Source organism: Eptatretus burgeri, chromosome 1, assembly GCF_056783735.1.
Source record: "Eptatretus burgeri isolate ZD-2024b chromosome 1, Ebu_testis_v1, whole genome shotgun sequence".
Classification (NCBI taxonomy): domain Eukaryota; kingdom Metazoa; phylum Chordata; class Myxini; order Myxiniformes; family Myxinidae; genus Eptatretus; species Eptatretus burgeri.
In genome coordinates, this window is record NC_140961.1 from 144,983,056 (window position 1) to 145,008,055 (window position 25,000).

The following is a 25,000-nucleotide window of genomic DNA, read 5'->3' on the forward strand; positions in this document are numbered from 1 at the left end:
TTCTGGTATTTGGTATTATCTACAGTCGGTGTTCTTTTGATTTGTCATTGGTCGGGAAGGGCCAAATTTCACTCTTGGTGATCCCGATGAGGTGTGACGAAATGGAGGGTGGAGTGGGAGATGAAGATTGGGCATGTCCTCCGCAATGGGTTAGAGCTTACAGAGGGTCGGGCACAAAGATGGTTAAGCCTGTTGAAGAAGGCAGTGCTGAGTCTGAGGTGTATAAAGGAGTTAAGGCTCAAGAGGAGCTGGATGATAAATTTCCAATTATAATCTCAACTTTGGAAGGATTCAAGCCGTTGATTTTTGGCAACCTGTCAAAATTGGCAAATTTAATTGGGTAATTATTTGGCAATGTTCGTCGTGCTAAAAAGCTTAGATCAAGGGACCTACTCATCGAGTGTAAATCGGTGGCCCAGCGGGAAAAACTCTGAGAGTATCTCTCTTTGGTGGGATATGAATCTCTGCTCTCATCCCCAGGTCATTAAGGGAATGCCAGGTTTCAATTTATGGGATAGACCTTGACATTTGGTATGGATAATGTCAAGAGCCATTTTGTAGCTATCCGTTTGGTATCAGCTATCAGTTTGGTTTGGAGTATGTGACGCCCGTCGTCTCACTACTGTCAGGGATGTGATGAAGGTGGACACTGTCGGAGCATTTTTAGTCACAGGAAAATATAATTCAACACAAGCTGTTAATTGAATAAAATACAAGACACTCCTGTGCACAGGAGGAAGACCCCAATTTGCTACATCGTTGCAAGCTGAAGTTTCTACATAGAATATTGAGTGTTCTATATATATATATATATATATATATATATATATATATATATATATATATATATATATATATATATATATATATATATATATATATATATATATATATATATATATATATATATATATATATATATATATATATATATATATATATATATATATATATATATATATATATATATATATATATATATATATATATATGTATATCAAATATATACATATATATATATTTATATATGTATATATATATATATATATATATATATATATATATATATATGTATATCAAATATATACATATATATATATATATATATATATATATATATATATATATATATATATATATTTATTTATATATATATATATATATATATATATATATGTATATATATATATATATTTATATATATATATATATATATATTTTTATATATATATATATATATATATATATATATATATATATATATTTATATATATGTATATATATATATATTTATATATATGTATATATATATATATATATATATATATATATATATATATCTATATATATATATATCTATATATATATATCTATATATATATCTATATATATATATCTATATATATATATATATCTATATATATATATCTATATATATATATCTATATATATATATATATATATTTATATATATATATATATATTTATATATATATATATATCTCTATATGTATATATATATATATATATATATATCTATATATATATATATATATATATATATATATATATTTATATCTATATATATATATATATATATATATATATTTATATCTATATATATATATATATGTATATATTTATATATATATATATATATATGTATATATTTATATATATATATATATATATATATATATATATATATCTATATATATATTTATATATATATATATATATCTATATATATATTTATATATATATATATATATATATCTATATATATATATATCTATATATATATATATATATATTTATATCTATATATATATATATCTATATATATATACAGTCATAACATTCTTTGGGGCTCTAAAATCACGGATAGAAATGGTGAATGTATTGAGGGTTTGATTGATGAATTTGATATAGTGGTATTAAATGATGGAATTGGGACATGTATTAATCCATCTGCAGGGAAGATGTCCCCTCTGGATCTTACTCTTATTTCATCAATTTAAGCAGAAATATGTGATTGGGAGGTCCATGACGACAATCTAGGAAGTGATCACTTTCCAGTGATCAAGAATATTATTAGGCTATCTAGAAGGCTCGGAATAGCACCCCGGGCACCAGATCGATTATCATTTTTCATGTTCAAGCACTTGGATGATTGGGTGTTGGGTATGATCCTCCGATTTTTCAATTAGATTTGGGCTTTAGCGAAACTTCCCTGTGATTGGAAACACTCAATTGTAATCCCTGTTCAAAAGATGGGAAAGATAGCACAGCCCCATCTTCATATTGTCCGATTTGTCTTTTGTCAGTTGTCTGCAAATTAAGGAGAAGATGGTGAACGACGACGATGGTGTTTTCTTCCGGCAAAAGAACAACCTCCTGTATAAATTCCAGAGCGGGTTCCGGAAGGGACGGTCTGTTATGGACCACATTACTACACTGGCAAATGAGGTTTGGAAATCCATTATTAATCAGGAGTCTCTTCTGGGAGTGTTCCTTGGTATCCATAAGGCATATGATTCAGTTTGAAAAGATGGCCTCCTTCATAAGATTATCAACCTCAAGATCAATGGAAGAATGTTTGAGTGGATTTGAGACTTTTTATCTAATATATCCTTTCAGGTGAGGGTTGGCTAGAACCTCTCCTCCATTTTTCATACAGATAAGGGCATTCCCCAGGGTATCAGCCTCAACCCAACTCTCTTTAATGTTACGATTTATGATGTATCTTCCCATTCCAAGCTCCACAGCAAGATATTTTTGTTCGCTGATGATATTGCCATGTGGATCCATTGCAAGAGTTTAGCCCTTTTGGGTAAAAAAACCACTCCAGAATGATATCCATCTTGTGGAGCAATGGGCCTGAGACTTAGCTATCAGGCAACAAGTTCAAGTTCGTCATATTTTCCGGTAAGAAAAGGATTGAGGACATTGCAATTGTAGTTACTGGTACTTCCCTCAAACCATCTTTTGAACTGTTATTCTTAGGAGTCATCTTTGATAAGAGATTCACCTGGACTCACCCATGTTAAGATGCTGACTGGTAAATGTGCTAAAGGCATCAATTTATTGCATTGTCTTTCTGGTACTGAGTGGGGAGCACATCGTGATAGTCTTCTTCTATTATTCGTTCTCATCTGGATCATGGTGGCCTGGTCTTTGGAGATATGTCCATGAGCAATCAAAAAAAAAAAAAACTGGAGATTGTCCAGTTTAAAGCCATCCTTGGCTGTTTCGGTGCTTTTACCAGCACTCCTGTTTCTGCCCTTCTGGTGGAAGTGGGTGAGATGCCCTTGTCTCTTCGTTGGGAATTTTTGAAAATGAAATATTGGGCTAGAACCACCTCATCTGGGGATAACCATCCTGGTAAAGCCTTATTTGCAAACTGCTGGAAATATATAAAGCTTGACGGGAACTCCACTTCCCCACCTTTCAGCCTTGCATGTAAAATGACTGCTTAGAAAATGGGGTTGGATTCCCTTCCGGTCAACCCCCATCATAAAATTTCTAATTGGCCCGCTGGACCCTCGAATCCCCTCTCCTCCATGTGGATCTCTGGGGAAAATCGGACAGGGCTAATCCTGCGATGACGTGCAATAAAGCTATTGAGTTTATAAATTCAAATTGGAGTCAATCATTGCATATATGTATGTATATATATATATATATTTATATATATATATATATATATATATATATATATATATATATATATATATATATATGTATGTATATATATATATATATATATACATACACAGGTGGCTCCAAAGAACCTTCTCTTGGGAGGACAGCTGCAGCAATATGCATCCCTGATTTCAGGGTGGTTGGGGCATTTCGGCTAACTAATCCTCTCTTGGTCTTCTCGACTGAACTATTTGCCACAGCTCTAGCTCTGGAATGGATAATTGAGTTTAATCTCAATTAATGTGGTTATCCTCTGTGATTCACTTTCAGTGTTATAGACATTGGAATCCTTACAGGATGGTTGTTGGAATGACTTGGTGCTTGAAGTTTGGCATTTGGTTAATATTGTGAAGTGGAGGGGTGTGGTGGTCTACCTGTGCTAGATCCCTGCTCATGACGGCATCGTTGGAAATGTGGCCTGAGTAGGGTAAGAATACTGATTCTGGCTCACTTTTCCCCATGTAAATGAATGGGGGATTTTCAGCGATTCATATTTTTTTTCCTAAAAATAAATCCCCTTTTTATCCCAAGGTATATTTATTTGTCTCCCCTTTTAACCTGGAGGTTGAACCTCATTGAATTGAACACCTGGGGGTTGAACAGCTCACTCATTGAACCTATAAAGATTTGTTCATTCTCAAATTCCTTCAATAGTTTAATTTTCTTTGCACAATAATCCCCATCTAAAATATTGACAAACAAAACATTTGAATCTTTATATTTTTTAAGATACCCCATTTGTGCCATTACGAAATGATAAACTTCTCTTAATGCTCTTGTTTGACCACCTCCTGAGCCACATATCATTTTGAGATTATAGTAAATTGTTTTTTCATTGTTCAATTGATAACCATCAAAGTTTTCAGTCCATTCAAGGATATTCATTTTTTCTTTACATCCTCTAACTTACTAGTTTTTAAATTAATTCGCTTATTTGTTTTATTTACCTTTGTTTTAGTTATTTTTTCAATAAGACTTATTTGATATTTTTCACATTCATTATGTTTTCCATTTATATACCAAGACTGAGATTTTCTCCACTCTTTAGTTTGATTAATACTTGGTTTAACCATTTATATATTGTGAAAAAAACGCGGAGGTAGCCCTTAAAAACCCTAACCCATCTTCCCATCGTTAAAACATAATCTATTTTATACACTCTATCATACAATATCCATATGGAACACAATCTATTCCATTATCTAAAATAAATCTCTTATCATCAAAGGCTCCTAATGCCTTTTTATTTACTTCTTCACTATATATGTTATGTTTATAACTTCTTATTGTATTCATTTTCCTATATTCTTCTTTCTTATTCATCAAACAATTATAATAATTTCTAAAAGTTATTGATTTCTTTATTACATATTTCTTTATTCCCTTTAACCTCTTATCAATCTGTTCACCATACTTATAAGCATATGCCTTTGCTCTCAATCCAATAAACTCACTCATTACTTTTCCACCCAACTCATCCTTAAACTTACCAATAACCTTTTCATTCTTTTTGGAAAATAACTCACTCTTCTTGCTGAAATTACTTGTATCATATACTCCAATATTTTTCTTCATATCTTCATAAACATCATCAGTTTTTATATCTAGGATAAAACTATCAGTGTCCATATACAACAATGAAACATTTTCGCCATACTCTTTCTTTAAGTCATTATACAAATAATCATACATCAATATCTTTGATAAATCAAGAACTGCTGTTCCAATATAAATTGGTTTATCCATTACAATACTTTCCTTTTTCATATGAATTGCAGAAAAGTTCTCTGAAAAAACCTCTTCTCTCTCAAAACTTGGTTTATTTATCAATCTCGAAGCTTCTTTCCAAGATGTTGCGAATCTAATGTTTTGCCTGTTTCTAACATTTTCCATAGTCTTTCCAAATACAGCATTATTCATTAATTTATAAAAGTCCCCTTCAAATTTTACTTTTGTATTTGCTCTCATATCTGTATTGAATTGAATATACTTTTTCACCCAAGGACTTTGTTTAAATTTTAAAACTCTATGAATTTTAGCTACTCTCAATCCTTCTCTCAAAAACTGTTTTAAGCTTCTCTGATGTAAAACATATCCCTCTTTATCATAGAATGTTGTTAATAACTTTTCTGTTGATTTGCCTTTAATATTAAAACTTTTATGATAATCACTGAACCATTCTTTCTTTGGGGTTTCTTTCTCACATGCAAAAGGAAGGTCTTTATGCTTATTATGAAGAACACTCGGGTACCTCAAATCAACTTCAAAATAATAACCTTCTTCTTCGTCATTCAATTCCTCTTGAGAAGAAATAACAATATTCATCAAAGCCTTTTCATAATCCTTTTCTTCCACCCACTCTAATTTACCATAAGGTAGAGATTGAGACATTGCCCATCCATACAAATTATTAGCATCAAAATACATCAAATAATTACTATCTTTTTCACTATCATAATTTGGGAGATATTTATTATTTGCTTTCGCATATCTTTTTGAACATACTTGTGATATTCCACCTCTCTTGGACTTCTCAATCATCAAAAGCATATCAACATCACTGATTAAATCTATATCTTGTTTTGTCATTTTCAACATTGCACTCCAAGCTAAACCAGGAGCTGTGAAATAGTGGGCAGGGTCTAATCCATAACAATTTTTATTATGACAGAGTGTTCTAAAAGCTTCAAACACATCAGTTAACAATAAAACATCTGTTTTTAGATATAAATCGTGATATTCTCCAAGGTTCTTTATCTTAAATATTTTCCATATTTCTTGTGCGTGTTTATATTCCTTATCACTTATCTCTTCTTCATCAAGGTTATTATAGAAACTTTCTTTTGAAGGAAGTTGTGTTTCTTTAAATCTCATAAATGAATCCATATAATCATAAGGATAAATTCCCTTACTTGTAAGAATTTTCTCTTTACTTTGAATTTCATTCCTTGTTTGAATTTCCTCTCTCGTAAGAATTCCTTCTTTAATCAGAATTTCATCTTTAATCTGAATTTCCTCTTTAGTTCGAATTTTCTTTATAATTAGAATTTCATCTTCAGTTAGAATTTCTTCATTAATTAGAGTTTCCTCTTTACTTTGAATTCTCTCTTTAATCTGAATTTCCTCTTGAGTGAGAATTTCCTCTTTTGGAAAGAATGAATTAAGATTTGGAAAAGAGTCCGTGGAGCTTAGATTTGATGCGAGGTAGGCTAGTGGTGTTCCCATAAACTTGTAAGAATCTAAAAACCTAATACGAGTTAAAGGTTTTGTGAATATCATTTTTGAAAATGAAATATACTTTTGACTTGTGTTTGTTATAGCAGAAATATTCCCTGGTGTTTTTGAAAGTTCATTTATAAATAGATGTGTATCATAGTTGGCGCTGTTGTGAAGAAAGACTGGAATAAAAGAAGGTAATTTATAATTAAGATTACAACAGGAATGAGCGGGACCTCTATATTTAACAGTAAGATGACAATGGTCTCTAACTTTAGACTCCTTAATTTCCCCCTCACAAATATGACAGATATTGTTCATTCTAAATTCTAATTTTTCTTCTTTGGTTAATTTCATCGGTTCATTTGTTTCTTTCATTAATTTAGTGAGTCTTATACAATCCTTTTCTAATCGTTTTACAAACTCTTGTGAAGCATTTTTTCCACGATAATGTTCAAGTTTGTTATACTTTTCTCCAACAGATGATTTGATATAATAACAGAAACCACAAGGAATATGTTTTTGATATTTATTTGTATATGGTTCTTTTGGATTAGGAGAAGCAGTATTTATCTTTTTAAGGATACATTCAAAATCAGCGTATATCACAAATGGGTGCATGATAGATTTATTATAATCTTCAAAATAAATCTTTTCACCAGGTTTAGGCATTGTAATTACAGCTGATTTATGATTACTACAATATTTTGAATGTTGTTCTAATCGTTCTTTTGTATGAAATGAATTAAGACATCGCTTACAAGGATATATTTTGCTTGCTGTTCTGAATACCTGAGAAGAGATTAATCTTGATAAATTATTGATGTATGTGTAATGTGAATTCTTTCCAACACTAAAATATAAAAGGTCAATGTGTGTTTCTTCATTTTTATAGTTGTTTGAAATTTTTAATATTTGAACTTTGTTTGTATCCGTTAATCCATATACATTAATAGAAAGATTATTCTTTTTCTCAAATTTAGGAATATCTGTTAGTGGCATTGGGAATTTAAAATCTTTAATGTCCAAGGTATTCTCATATTTCATATATTGTTTTACTCTTTCTGAATTACATTTTGGTGGATGTAAGTGAGCAAGAACAGACCAGAGAAAACATTTATTATCATTGTTCTTAATATTAACAACTGCCTTCTTTAGTTTTATTTCTTTTGGTAATTCAATATAAGAAGAAGCTTTAAGAGGGTTTGATTTTAGAATGTGTATATCTAAAAAGATGATTTTTTTAATATTGAATCCACTTCCTACCACTGTATTATCAACATCCTCCTCTTGTCTTGATAGTTCTTCATAAACCCCACTATTCAAAAAATCTTGAAATGATGTTATAAAATGAAGATCTGTTCTCATATAAGGAGTTTGTTCTTCATCTTGTCTTTTCATATTCATTTTCACTCCCATATAAAACTTTAAAGTTTTCATTTCTTTTAATGTCTTTTTAATAAAATTTTCAACATCAGGTTTCACTATTTCAATTGATTCAGCTATTGATGATGGACCGGGTTCTCCAAATTGAAAAATCCTTATTTTTATATGCCCTTTAAATGCCTCATCAGTGTTTTTAATATAATAGTCTCCCTTTACTTTAAACTCATTTTTCTTGTGTTTTTGTGATTGAAGATGTTGATTATAACTACTCTTCAAAACATCCTTTGAACAGATATCACAATGTTTTCTTTCCAACTCAAGAGGAGATATTTGATGAAATAGATTAAATGTGTGTTTGTTGGTTCGAAGGTGTTTTCTATAATGTTTATATTCGTGATTACAAACATCGCAGTACGTTGTATTCACCATATTTATAGAATAAAACTTTGCTTAAACTAAAATTTTCTTGATGAAAATTTCGTTTAATTTATAGGTGAATCTGTGCTTAAAAACATTTTATCCTCCAACTTTTTCACTTAATAAATACAATGTTTCAAGACACAAAAGACAAGTTTCAATCAATCTCTTCATCTGTTAAAGATACTGAGAAATATGTCAAGGATGTAAAATTGAACAAAGATAAATATAACAACTATTGGATAAAAACTATTATGGTAAATAATATGAGTTCTTCAATTTCCTTCAGTGGAAGGGCTTTTAGTATACCTGGTAGAACATCAATTAAAGTATCTCTAACAAAAGTTTCTCCTCTCCTTCTAGTAATATATTCAAAACTAGAAAAAGCAATGAAACAAGAAAAAGTATCAAAGAACAAAAACCTTATGGATGAAGCTTTAGAAAGAAAAGATAAGACCATCTGTAATATGCAAGGAGAAATTTGTATTTTTTTCAACAACCTTAAAGATGTAAATCCTGATGAAATAAAGGATGTTAATATATCAGGTGAAATGACATTTCGTTCAATAGTAGTTAACGATAATTTTAAAATTACCTTTAATATAAAAAATGTTGTCGTTGAATCTGATAATGAAAAAGTATATCGATATCGATGGTAATATACAACTGAAAGTATAGATGAATTTCAGTTTAAGTAAAGTTTTACTTTATAAATATGCTAGACTTTCCTGATTCTCCATATGACAAATTTGAGAATTGTCCTGCGTGTGAAAGACGGGGATTAAACACAGAGTCAAAAGCCTATAAACAATGTATATTCTGTGATTATCTTCTAATTAATGATAATAAAAATATAAAAAGGAAAATAATTCTTTTAGATTTACACCAAAAATGAATTACTTTACAAGATTGATTAGAGAAATGAATGTAAAGTATGAGGATGATAACACACCTTTCCTTACAAGGGAAGAAACTGAACGTATAAGAGAAATGTTCAAAGGATTGTTGTTGTATATTATTCATGGATGTAATTTTCAGGGAAATATCAACACAAGATATTGTATAAATAAAATAATGGATTATCTTGAAATTAAACCTGAACTTAGGATAAAATATAGAGTTTCTAAAAAAGCCAATAATAAATTAAATAACCTGTTTTTCAAATATATAAATGAATGATTTTTTACCTATTTGGGAAAATAAGATAAAATTTAACAACCATAAAAATCTCCCAAATTCATTAAGATGTCTCATAGTTGGTTCAAGTGGATGTGGAAAAACCTGCTTACTTTTAAAAATGCTCCTCACTCCCAACTTTTTAGATTATGATAATTTAATAATTTTCACAAAGTCGAGTTTTCAACCAGAGTATCAACTACTCTCACAAGGTTTTAATGCTGGTCTTCAAAAAGAAGATATAATAGGTTTATTTAAACGTCAAAAAACATAAATGATTATAATATTGAAGATATAATTCAATTATTTTCTGATAAACAGACATGTAAAAACAAATCATCTCTTATAACTTGTATTCTTATTGATAATACGCATGATATACCGTCTCCCAAGATTTGGATAAATCAAAAGAACCTCGTTATCTTTGATGATTGTGTTAATGAGAGAAACCAAACGGTAATGGACAGCTACTACACAAGAGGGAGACATTCTTCTTGTAATTGTATTTATCTTAGTCAATCGTACTTTCAACTTCCTCGTCGTTCCATCAGAAACAATGCTAATACTTTTATTCTATTCAAGTTAAATTCAATAGATATCAATAATTTTTGGAGAGATAATTGTTCTACATTATGTAGTAAAAAGAAATTTGAGGATTATATGAAGCACACGACTGAAAAATATAAATATATTGTTGTGAAACAAGATGAGATATTAAGGGATATATTTTTTGTTTTATAAACAATTACATATATAAATGACAACTATTATTATAAATCTTGTGGGTAAATCTGCTTCTGGAAAAAACTTTCATAAATCAAGGTTCTTGTGTAGTACAAATGAGAATATTGTAAATTTACTTAAAAAACACCCCGTGATACGCATTGTATCAACAACAACTAGAGCAATAAGACCTGGAGAAGTAAAAGGTGAAGATTATCACTATATTTCAGTGGAGGAACATATGCGATTGAGGAATGAAGGACAAATATTTGAGGAGGTTTCTCTTGGTACAACAAAATATTCACATTGTAAGAGTGAGTTAAAGAAACTAAAATCTGGTGGTGTTGGGATATTAGAAACTAATCCAGAAGGAACGAGACAAATTATTAAATATCTGAGCGGAGTGAAGATTTTATCATTCGGTTTTGATGTTGATGAAGAAACTCAACACAAACGTATGAAAAGCAGAGATGCAAGGATTAGTGAAGAAGAAATTACAACTCGCATTAATGTTAATAAAGAATTTGATGAAATATTTAAAGAAAAGGATTTATTTGAACACATCTACTTGAATGATGAAGAAAAGGAAAAATTCCCTGTTGATCTTTACAATTCATTAAATGATATTTTACAATAAATAAATGGATACAAAAGAAAGAGCAAGAAGATTTAAGGAACATCAAGAGTTGGTTTCAAAAGTTGTAAAACAACAGGAAGACATAAAGAAGAAACGCAGACAGAAACTAACGGGCGAAGAAGCATTTGAAAAAAACAAGAGAAATTTTTTAAACCACTTTTAAAAACTTCCCAAGAAAAAATGAAAGATGTTTCCACAGTTCCCACAGTAGAATATACTCCTAGAAAGCTTCAAATGTTAAAAGATTTCAGTCAAATGACGGAGGAAGAATTAGAGCATATTGGAGAATTAGAACATGATGAAGGTTTATTTCAACAACTGGAAGAGATTAATCAACCCCCTGATTATATTGTGAATGCTGTTCAAAACAATGAATATTCAGCGGATTCAAAAACCAAAGCAGGACTCATTCCAACAAAACAACCAGCAATATTTCATCTTGTTCAAGAAAAGGTATTGATATTTAATGATGAATTAAGGTTCTTAAGTTCTGCTCAACCGCCTGTTAAACTAACTCCGAGATTAATGTTTCTTCTCACAAAAGATGGAAGGCAAGGTTCAACTGTGAGGGATGAATCAAAGTATATTGATAAACCATTGGATATGGAAAATAATGATGATAGAGTATATATTGATTTGCTGAACACTCTAAATTATAAGGTTATTCTTTCTGGTAAAAGTAGGAAGAATGAGAAGGAGAAACACATTATTCAGGCTTTAAGTATCCTTGGTTCAGGTATTAGTTTTCTTCCAAATGACCCATCGCAATTAGTTAATAGACTGTTATTGTTGTTCGGCAGTAAGAAGGCTGGAAATAACAATTGTTTTAATGAAGCATCAGCCATTTTAGACCAGTTGATGAACATGAAAATAATTAATAAATCTCAATATAAAGACATTTTATCTCATATTAAATAAGATGAGAAGCACAATCCTGAGTTTTAATTTCACAACAAGCGACCACACATCTTCATTCCCATACCCACTACAACTTGACACAACAAAAGAATATGAGGCATCTTTATTGTCCATGGAGACTTATAATACCTTATTTAATATAACCGAGAAAAATGACAAGTTTAGTTATAATCCGGGAAGTGGATACAAAACGATAACAGTCTCACCGGAGCATGCGAGATTTGTCAAATATCTTCCGAAATTGCTCGTCTTATGAAAGAACAGGGTGATGAACCAAAAATATTGTTATAAACATTCAAAAACATACTTCAAAATCAACGATTAAAGTTAAAAATAACTACAAGGTTGATTTCACAATTGATAATTCATTTAGAGAGTTATTAGGTTTCTCCTCAAAAAGATTGAAACTAATGGGACGTTTTACAGTGATAATGTCATTCAAATATCCTCAGGAATAAATTCGGTGTTAATTCACTGTGATTTGATTGATGGTGCTTATAATGATGGATTAAAAACAAATACAATATTTTCATTCAGCGCATACTCAACCCCAATTGGTTATAAATTCAATATGGAGCCTAAAAATTTGGTTTATCTACCTGTGTCAGGAAAAACCATACACAGAGTAAATTTTAGGATAACCGACCAAGATAATCGTGTGATTTCTTTTAATGGAGAAGTTATATCCATCAGAATTCACCTACGTGAAGTTTTTCAATAAATAAATACGATGGTTATTGTGAGGAAGCACGAGTTGGGAAAATATAAAATAATTACAGGGGATGGGATGTTCCTTTCCCCGTACTACAAGGGTGAAGGTATGTATCTTGGTAGAGGATACTATAAACCTAAGAGACAAAGGGGTGTCGGACATCAATTTAGAGGAGATGGGATAATTGATACTCTCATGGGTATTGGTTCAACTATTCTTAAACATAAAGACCTAATTGGTTCAACTGCTTCTGCTGTGGGAAATGTAGCAGGTGCTGTAAAGAGTATAAAAGATGCTCAGAAAGAATCTCATAAATTACAAGCAATAAAAAGAAATTAAGAAAGGTAAAACTCAGTTGTCCCCCAAGAACGACAGAAAATAATTCAAATACTTGGATCAGGGTTTCAAAAGTTTTAACATCTTTTTCCTAAATAAATACAAGTATGGAAGCAATTGATAGTATCTATGATTTGGATGATACTATTATTATCTCAAACTCCACTAAAAAAGAAGATTAGTACAAGGTAAATGCAATAACTGGAACAGACTGGAATACAAATGGTACAAAAAGTTTTGAAATAAATAATCAACAAACCTATTTGAATCTCTCCGAAAGTTTCTTGTTGTGTAAATTTAAATTCACTAAGGCTGGGAATAACACAAACGCTACACTTGTAAATGATTTCTTCTGGAAAATGTTTGATAGTGTGCGATTGTATATTGGAACACAAGAAGTTGAAGCGGTTGATTATGTCTCTGCTGTATCTGAAATGATGAAATTTACACTCTATACATTCAGTGATAGAATGGGAAAGGGGTCTGTCGAAGGTTTTATTCCTGATATGTCAACGGGAACAAACACAGACCCTGGATATATTCAAAGGAAAGGAATGTATAATGATGATACAAAAGCAGAAAATAGTTTTACTGTGGCAGTTCCTCTTAAAGGTATATTTGGATTTTGTGATTATGATAAAGTTCTGTATGGTCTTAAAATTAGATTTCAACTACAAAGGAATGATAATGAAAATAGATTGCTTTTTGGTGTTGGTAATGCTTTTGGTGATCAGAATAAATTTGTAATTGAGGAGATGAGTTGGTATATCAGTGAATATACTCCTAATCTTAAAACAGAAGAGATGTTGAATCGAAGACTTAACTCAAAGAAACCACTCAGTGTATCATACCTCAAAAGAAGATGTCAACACGTTAAACTCAATCAAACTACTTACACGTGGAATTTGGGTGTTCTGGAAGGAAAGCCACGATATCTGTGGATGATTTTTAAAAAGCCAGATGGTGATACTGCGACTGATAAGAATAATGCATTGAGTGATAATGCTAAGGTGAAACAACTTCGCGTTTCTCTAGATGGAACATTTTATCCACGAGATAGATTGGAAATTAATTGGGAAAAAATGATTTTGCTGAAGCATACAAGTCTTACCAAAAGGTGTGTGAAAGTAATGGAAATAAAGAACCTATTTTGGATATGACAGCATTTAAAAGTTTGTATACAATCTATACGTTTGACCTGAGCGCTCAAAAAGAAACTATAAAGTCTAATCGAGTGGATACTTCCCTATACATTGAAAGAGGAGAGAGTGAAGAAGTTGATACATATTGTTTGCTTTTGGAAGAAACAGAATTGCAGATTAATACAGATAATGGTGTGATGATTAGTCTCACATAATTTTTTGTTAAATAAATGAGTGGCAAAGTACCAACTGGGGTATATGTTAATCAAATCAATCTTCATAAACTATCATCTTGTGTTCAAAATCAAAAGCCTTGTACGATTAACGTTAATACAATTCAGAGAAAAGGAGCAGTAAGAATTGATGTTTTGCTCACAAGAGAACAGGTTAAAATCTTGAATGACACTGGCTCACTTAAAATTAAAATGACAAAACCAATGTTGAAAAAATATTCAATAAGAGAGACGAGTGGAGGATTTCTCCCATTTCTAATTCCTTTATTTGCTGGTTTAAGTGCGGTTGGAGCATTGACGGGTGGTATTTCAACAGCGGTCAAAACTGCCAACGAAAGGAAGGCTCAACTCCAGGCTCAAAAAGAATTGGAAAGACATAACAAAGAGTTGGAGAAACAAATTAGTGGAAGTGGTGTAATTGTAGATTTTGCTGAAAAACTTGAAGGTCTGCCTGATAAAGCGAGATTGTTAGTTGGAGATATGCTTTCTTCTATAGCACAAGCAGGTGTAAAATTAACGAAAAGAGGTAATGGATTATATCTTTCTAATAAATAAATGAGCATTGATGAGTGGTTGAAAGAATTTGGAAAGAATACAACATCAAATTTACAACTTGCCAAATATTGTAAGAAATTAAAAATTCATAATGTGGTTATTTGTATGAGAGATGAATTAACAAATGTGTCGAAACATACAAAGAATATTATTATGAACTTAGAAGATAATGATGGGAACGGTTCTCATTGGGTTTGTATTTTTAATAGTCAAGACAAATATTATTTTGATAGTTTTGGTCTTCCACCACCTGTTGAAGTCATAAAATTCTTACAGAATGGTGTTTATCAAACATTTCAAGTCCAAGAATTAAATTCCAAGTGTTGTGGTCAATTATGTCTATATGTGTTATTTCAACTCAACAAAAATAAAAAATTTTATGATATTATTTTTAATCTAATATAAATGACTTATGTTGGTAAAGATGGTTCTATCTTTGGTGTATCTCAAGAACTGGATATTGATTTATCAAATTATTACACAAAGGCACAGGCTGAACGACATAAATATAATATAAACAAAAATATTAACATGAAAAATGCTTATAAATTAAAAAATTATCCAAGCCCGACTGACGCGAATGACTTGGTGAGATTAAGCGATTTATCACAATATATATACTTAAATAAAACGGCTGTGTATTCTAAAGATACAGAAGTGTTGATATTATCTCCAGGTCATACAGAATTCACAGTTCGAATTAAAATAAATTTTTATAAAGAAGGGCGTATCGTTTGTATGAGAATAGAACAATGGGGTATGATATGAATGATTTAGGGTATAATTGGTCATTTAAAATTAACCTCGAAGACCTGGAACAATTAAATCAGTCTCGTAAGGAAGAATATTATCCACTTGGTATCGAGAATGAGTTTTGTGGAGCCACGATTAGTAAACAACAAATAAAAGAATTTAATAAGGGTAAATATAATAATGGTTTTGCCCTTGTTTATCTCATGAAAACAGAAAAAACAGGATTATATATAATAAGTAAGGAAATACAAAATGATTTAACTATGGGAAGATGGGGAGGTGTTTCGTGCCATAATATTATTCTAACATATATTTCTAATACATAAATGACAGCAAGAAGGCTTCAAGAAAATTATCATTTCTGTGTTCAAGCATACCTTCAAGAAAAGGGTATTCGGTATTTTAATAAATATGTTCTACAACATAAGAATGAGGTATTTTCAATAAAAGATTGGCATTATGCTGATGTTGATAAACCGACAACTTTAGATTTAATTAGAATGTTAAATAATGAAAAAATTATAAGGTTAAGAGAAGGTAAGGCTCTTTTAGAAATTCAAAAGAAATTTTATTGGTTTCCTGTTGTAAAAAAAATTATTTTGGATACAGGAATAACAAGAAATCCTGATGAATATATGTATAATATTCTATGGGGTGTAAACGATTCAAGTATAGTAAGGGATGAGGAAGGAGTTGAAGAAGAGAGGGAAGAGGAGGAAAAGGAGAAGGAGGAGAGAGAGAAGGAGGAAAGAGAGAATAGAGAGAGGGAGAAGAAAGAGAAGGAGGAAAGAGAGAATAGAGAGAGGGAGGAAAGAGAGAAGAGAGAGAGGGAGGAAAGAGAGAGAATGAATAAATATCAAAATATGGAAACCAGTGAGATTCAAAAAAGAATAGAGGTATTAAAGAAAATAACTTATCTCACCAGGGAGGAATACAAAGAATTAACAAGTCTATTTGCAATACTTTCAACAAAACTATTAGCATCGTCAAGCTATTCATTTTAATTCAAGTTTTTTTCTGAAATAAATGGAGGAGAGAGTGAAGGCATTTCTAAGGATTCTTTATGTTTTAAAAATTAAGATTCAAATGTGCATGTTGGAAACTAAAAAGGTTTTTGCACTCTGCAGGAATTTTTCTCATAAATAAATGAGTTATTGTCTCAAATGTAAAAAGAAAACTAATACTAAAAATATTTCATATATTAAAAGTAAAAATAACAGGGTTATACAAAAAGGTATATGTTCGGTGTGTGGTTCAAAAAAAAATCAATTTATCTCCAAACACAAACTCGGAGGAGATATACAAAAGTTTTTATCAGGAAGTAAATTTACAACTACTGGAATACCAGGGGAATTACATCTTCCAGGTTATTCTTTCTGTGGTCCAGGCACAAACTTGGATAAAAGATTAGATGAGGCAGACAATCCTAAATCCTGGAGTAAACCAATCAATAGAGTTGATGAAGTGTGCATGAGACACGATATTGATTATGGGAATACCACAACGTTGGAAGAAAAGCATGAAGCCGATAGAGAAATGTTGTATAATTTGTCTCTGATACAAAATCCAACCTTGAGAGAAAAAGTTGATAGGTTCATCGTGAAGAAGATGATTAGTGCTAAATTGAAACTTGGACTTGGAAATTCAAAAAACTTATAGGCTCTAATGATGCCATTAAGACTGAAGAGCAATTAGCTGATGAATGACATAAACCAATATTCACAAAGTTTCAGAGAAGGAAAGTTTATTCCAAGGAAGTTGATTATATCTGGTCTGCTGATTTGATTGAACTCAATAATGATAAGGGGTACAAGTATGCTTTAGCCGTTATTGATTTGAGGAGTAGATATGCGTGGGTTGTCCCTTAAAAAAAACAAAACAGGTAATACTCTTATGTTAGCTTTTCAACAGATATTTAATAAAAGTAAGAGAAAACCTAAGAAATTGTGGACTGATGAGGGTAGAGAGTTTTATAACAAGACATTTATGAATTTTCTAAAAAATAACAGTATTACATTATACAGTACCTTTAATGAAGGGAAGGCAGTTGTTGTTGAACGTTTTAATCGTACCTTAAAAGAGAGACTATATAAAAAATTCACACAACTCGGTTCACAACAATGGTTATCTTTTATTCAGGATATTGTGGATAAGTATAATGACACGATTCACACGTCAACGAATATGAAGCCATCAGAAACATTTACAAAATTAAAATATGAAAAAGAGATTAATGTCAGAAAACCTAAGTTCAAAGTTGGTGATATCGTAAGAATATATAGGTGGAAATCTCATTTTGAAAAGGGTTTTACTGAACGATGGACGAAAGAACTTTTTAAAATTGTTGATGTAATAGATACAGTTCCTTGGACTTATAAAATATATGATTTGGAAGGGAAGAGATTTTAGGTTCATTTTATTCACAGGAATTACAAAAGACAAAACTAAGCAGATAATACACCTTTGTGGACACTAGAGGGACAAGTCCGAGGTGTATTACAGTATATAATGTGTGTCAAGGGGGACGTTCTTAGATCTGTGAACCCCAAACACAGAATCCTCAACTGAATAGTCAAGGTTTAACTTTTGTTTGTGTGTGTGTGTGTGTGTAATGGGAGCAATAGGTTGGCGCTTCACTCCCTCCTACTATACACCGTTGTGGACACTCGAGGGCCAAGTCCGAGGTGTATAACAGTATATAATGTGTGTCAAGGGGGACGTTCTTAGATCTGTGAACCCCAAACACAGAATCCTCAACTGAATAGTCAAGGCTTAACTTTTGTTTGTTGATGTGTATGTGTGTGTGTGTGTCCCAACCCTCACATATAAAATCTCAACCCCAACCCTCACATTCAAAATCTCAACCCCAACTCAATCCTCGCCCAACACAATGTCTTTTTCAAAATGAGATTTCCACCTATATATATATATTTTTACGTTTTTTTTTCTTCTTCCAATTCTGTCTTTTAAGGCTTTCAGGTTTGATGACGTAAAAAGGGGGAGTAAGCCTGCACTTTCTTCCCAGAACTTTCTTGATCTTGCTCCCATCAAGCACCATCCGACAAAGAACTACATCGATAGGTTTAGATCCCAAAGAGTGATAGCAACTCCAAAAGTCTCCAACATATAAATAAATAAAATAATAATAATAATAAATAAATAAATAAATAAATAAAAGCCCCCAAAAAAGTTTCAAGTGTCCAACATAAACCCAACTTTCCAAGTCTTCAAGGTATAACCACATTCCCGTTGAGTTTCCAAGATATGTATCACATTGTGAGTTATCAATCCAGAACCCACATTTCAAGTATTCAAAGTAAAACCAACTTACAAAGTCTCTTAAGGATAACTCATTTACTGATTTTTTCAAAATTTGTGAGTCTCCAAGGTAGACCCCATATTTAGAACCATCTTGGCAGAACCCTTTTCCTGAGTCTCCAAGGTAGTTATTTAAACCATCAAGGCAGAACTCATTTACTGATTTTTCCAAAATTTGTGAGTCTCCAAGGTAGGCCCCATATTTAGAACCATCTTGGCAGAACCCTTTTCCTGAGTCTCCAAGGTAGTTATTTAAACCATCAAGGCAGAACTCATTTACTGATTTTTTCAAAATTTGTGAGTCTCCAAGGTAGGCCCCATATTTAGAACCATCTTGGCAGAACCCTTTTCCTGAGTCTCCAAGGTAGTTATTTAAACCATCAAGGCAGAACTCATTTCTTGATTTTTTCAAAATTTGTGAGTCTCCAAGGTAGGCCCCATATTTAGAACCATCTTGGCAGAACCCTTTTCCTGAGTCTCCAAGGTAGTTATTTAAACCATCAAGGCAGAACTCATTTCTTGATTTTTTCAAAATTTGTGAGTCTCCAAGGTAAAACTTGTATTCTGGCTCATCAAGGTATAACTTGTTCAGTGGGTATTGTCTTGATAACTCACAATGAGTACTATTGCTGTAAAACTCTTTTTCAGGATTTTGCTTGTCTCCAAGGTATAACTCTTTGGTTGGGTCATCAAGGACGAACTCGTTCTGTGGGTCTTGGTCGCTCATAAGGTCTTCAACCAAGCCAACAATTTCGCCCCAAGTTGTAGCAAAAGCAGTATTTTCATTTCGTATTTCAGACACAATTTCCTGTGAGAGAAAATAATAATGTATTAATTAAGTTATTTAATTATTAAATGAGTATGCTTCAATCAAAGTTTGAAAATAGGAAAATAAAAAATCTTACCTCAATTGATAAGAGGTTTGAATCCAGTTCATCAACTTGAAGGTTTAGTTCCATACAAGACAGAGAGTTCCAAGGAACACCAAAGTCATCCCACTCAAGGTCTTGGTCGCTCATAAGGTCTTCAACCAAGCCAACAATTTCCCCCAAGTTGTAGCAAAAGCAGTATTTTCATTTCGTATTTCAGACACAATTTCCTGTGAGAGAAAATAATAATGTATTAATTAAGTTATTTAATTATTAAATGAGTATGCTTCAATCAAAGTTTGAAAATAGGAAAATAAAAAATCTTACCTCAATAGATAAGAGGTTTGAATCCAGTTCATCAACTTGAAGGTTTAGTTCCATAGAAGACAGAGAGTTCGAGACAAGCACACAAAACACCATTGCCAGCAAAAACAAATGTTTAAAATGGAGCCTGGGTTTGAAGCTTTTATAGAGAAAGACTGGTGGGTGTGGTTTCCTTTGGAAATTCCCTGGGCAAGCCTAGGCAAGCCTTCATTGGGAAATTTTTCAAAACCATAACATCCTGTAATTTTCTAGTGATTTCTTTGTGAGTCAGAGATGAACTGGAAATGATGTAAGAGTGGGCGGGGCTTAGCAAAAGTAGGCGGAGCTTAGGGAAAGTGGGCGTGGCTTAGAAAAAATACCTTATGAAAAGTGGGTGGAGCTTAGCAAAAGTGGGCGGGGCTTAGGAAAAGTGGGCGTGGCTTAGAAAAAATACCTCATGAAAAGTGGGCGGAGCTTAGCAAAAGTGGGCGGGGCTTAGGAAAAGTGGGCGTGGCTTAGAAAAAATACCTCATGAAAAGTGGGCGGAGCTTAGCAAAAGTGGGCGGGGCTTAGAAAAAGTGGGCGGGGCTTAAAGAAAAGTGGGCGGGGCTTATTGAATACCTTGTGGAAAGTGGGCGGAGCTTAGCAAAAGTGGGCGGGGCTTAGCAAAAGTGGGCGGGGCTTAAAGAAAAGTGGGCGGGGCTTATTGAATACCTTGTGGAAAGTGGGCGGGGCTTAACAAAAGTGGGCGGGGCTTAAAGAAAAGTGGGCGGGGCTTAACAAAAAATAACCTGTGGCTCAGGAGGTGGTCAAACAAGAGCATTAAGAGAAGTTTATCATTTCGTAATGGCACAAATGGGGTATCTTAAAAAATATAAAGATTCAAATGTTTTGTTTGTCAATATTTTAGATGGGGATTATTGTGCAAAGAAAATTAAACTATTGAAGGAATTTGAGAATGAACAAATCTTTATAGGTTCAATGAGTGAGCTGTTCAACCCCCAGGTGTTCAATTCAATGAGGTTCAACCTCCAAGTTAAAAGGGGAGACAAATAAATATACCTTGGGATAAAAAGGGGGGTTTATTTTTAGGGAAAAAAATATGAATCGCTGAAAATCCCCCATTCATTTACATGGGGAAAAGTGAGCCAGAATCAGTATTCTTACCCTACTGGCCTGTGATCTAGTAGAGAAGCATGCCCTTAAACTGGAAAATATCACCCAAATCCCCCTGGGATCATCGAAAATTATTAGTCTGGCCAAGGGCCAGATTGAGAAAAAATGGCAATTTCAGTGGGACTCCAGCATGAAGGAAAGATTCTGCTACATGGTACCTGTAGTAAAACTTCCCATGCTTTCCCAGAGAGACCAGGTCACTCGCTCATGGTAGACTAAGACTCGGGCACTGTCACCTAAATTAATATCTGTATAAATTTGGGGGCCACTCGATGAGGTTTTGTGAGTCATGCAGGAAACCTGAAGATCTGAATCATTTATGCCTAAATCGCCCTCTTTATGAGGGACCCAGGCGGCATATTGTGCAAACTGTAGGAGCAAATGGAGATCAAGGTGTTGGATCTGCCGAGAGCATTGAGGCTGATGAACCAGAAGCAACCTCAACTCTGTAAGGTGGTACTGAAATGCCTGAAGGAGTGTGGGAAAATCCATTTAAATTACTTGACACTCGATGGGCTAATAAACAATTTTAATCACGTTCAGGTGTGTGGCGGGTATAGAGTCTGCTGGCTCTGAAAGTGCCATTCAAATTCAAAAAATAAGAAGAAGAAGATGAGATTTTACTGCACTGTTTGATACGGAACACAGCGGTTAAAGATCAAACGTTGGTTGGGCACGTTTTATCGCCTGGTAATGCCCTGGTATGCTGTCTACCCTCCCCTCACACTTACTTCCCTTGCCCTTATGCTGCCTTCTTCCCCTCCACTCACACTGCCTTCTTCGAGTATCCTGCGTCAGAGTGGCGACCCTTCCAGGATTGTGCCCAATAGCCCAGGAGACTGCTGCAGCAGCACCAACATTCTGTGCAGAGTATAGTCTCAATGGATGGATGGATGAAATAAACCCCAAACTGGAAGTCTTGAAGAGAAGCCACACAAGCACTCCAGCTCCTGTTCAGGTTTCCCTCCAAGAACATTTTCTGTACTCACTGAGGACATCACATCCCTCCACACTCTCATCCTAATCAAAGATTGGTTTCATGTGCTCAAACATTCTTTGATCTCCAGATAAATGGCGAACCCATCACAAACTCTTCTCCACCTCGACTAACTGGTTCTCACTCTCAACTCCTCCTCGTTTGTCAGTGAATCATTTATTAGAACAGATGAATGGTGTAGCTATGGATACCATCTCAAGGATGTCATCGGCATCTCAAGAAGATGGGGATGGTTTGGCATCTGCCTGGGGGATGGCCAGATGGAGGCCCCTGGAGTACCATTGGAAAGTGGACGCAGCAACGTGCTGCTCTGGCACATGCTCCCATACTTGACCTGACCTGACCTGAATACCACAATGGACACCACAGACTTTCTCTCATTTTATGCAGAGATTCATATTTTTTGGTTCCTTGTGCAACGGAGCATTGTGACATGTGTAATGAAATCCATGTTGATTTACTTCACTGATTTGTGTGTCTGCAGCTGCAAAAAGACTTGGTCCATGTTGTTTCTGTTGGGTATAAGTGCTTATGTACCTTGGGTGCTCTTGTCAACTTCAATGAAGGTAAATATTTGTCACAATCATTTCATCACATGCACACTGCACTCATATTGTTTGCATATTCATATCAATCTATCTCACATAAATGCAGAATATCAGCCTGAGATGCATTACTAGTCCTTGGACTCCAATAAACTTAAGGAAGTACATGTAATTTTAACATAGGAGGAGGCCATTTGGATATGCTAACTCTGATTTTCTTCAATGGGTCCATACTTGTCTTAAACTTCTCTTAACCCCTTATTTACTGAAAGAATGTCTTGCTGCTATAATTAATATTCCTGGCCATATCCATCTCGTATGTGGAGTCCTTTAAACCTTTTTTAAAATTTAAAAAGGAACAATGATTGAAAACACCGAAACTTATTATTCTCCTTCTCTATTATATCGTTGACTTAATAGTCAATCAAAATGCATATTTATCTCTAATATCATCATCTATTTCATCCCTTAACCTTTGAATGTCAACATCCCTAGTATTAAAACGTTATACATGGGTGTGAGCAAACGTGACAATTTAATCTCATTTTTGACAATAACGGTTTGCACATTATACCAAGTGTTTTCAAAATATTCTTCCATAGGACTTTAAAATCCTCCTGGACCCTGCCGATCATGGAAACTTCACCACAACAGCCAATGAGACAAATGTTTTACAGGAATACTTCAATCCAAGCCTCACGTTCATCAACTTTTCAGCTTCACTCATCTTCTCTGCCATTGTTTCTGCCTCACATCATGGGTCAGTGGTGATATATTTTCTCCTTATACACACTAGCATGGTCTTATATTGTTATGTTTGTGGGAGAATATGGAGGAATTTCATAGTAAAGGTGGGATTGTATAGTGTAGCATGGTCCATGGATGGGTATGAGATATCTCCATGTAAATTAAGTTGGGAAAACTGTCAGCTTAAGATTGTTAAATGCCTCCACATGGGGAGTAGTGCTGCATTAACTAGATAGGGTTTAAGGCTAATTTCTCCCATTATGTGATTGTCCCCTGTGACCTTTTCCTACGTTTTTGCATTTACAAGGCTGGCTATAAAAAGGAACGACGTTTTAACAACAATTGGCAGGCCACAACTCTGAGGCATATGATTGGTCAATGTGATGTAAGAGAGAAGGAGAAGGTGTGAGAGAGACAAGAGGGTCTTTGGAAGAAAAGCATGCGGCTCTGGTCCTTCTCGGCATGGCAAAATAGCAGTGCGATTTTCGTTGTTCGTGTTGTGTGAATTCATTCAAATGGTGACATACAATGCTTGCCATTGAGCTGGGTCATGAAGCTTCTATGTCTCTGAGAAGAGAAGAACAAGAAGCGCATGACTTGGCCTTTTCTCAGAGCCTCAGCAATCATCCCATAGTATGTTCAAGGAGAAACGCGACGTCCTTTGCTGTTAATGGGCCTGGTGTGAGAGAGGAGTGGTGTCAGCAATCTTGATCGTGAGAAGAAACTGCAACAGCAGCTTGTGGGCCCTTAATGAAGGAGGATCGTCTGTGCGAATTACCTCACGTATATGACCACAGAGAGCGATTTGATGACATTGCGGTTGTATTTTCCCGCATGGAGGCTATGTGGTCTCAAGGATTGCCAGACTCCTAAATGATCATCTCTGGACACAGAGTTAACTACCGGAACAAAGGGAGGAATTTTATTTTATTTTGTCTTTTCCCTTGTCTGTGTTTGTGACTGAGTGGAGAGGTCTCAAATTAGGCTTTCATTTACCTCGGTTTTCATTACCTGACATTTGATTTATTTTCATTATAAATCTTTGATTTTATGTTCATTTAACCATTATTTGTTAAATTTACTTGTGTTTGTCTACTCATTGTGATTTTGAGTATAAACCCATGTACCTCCATTGT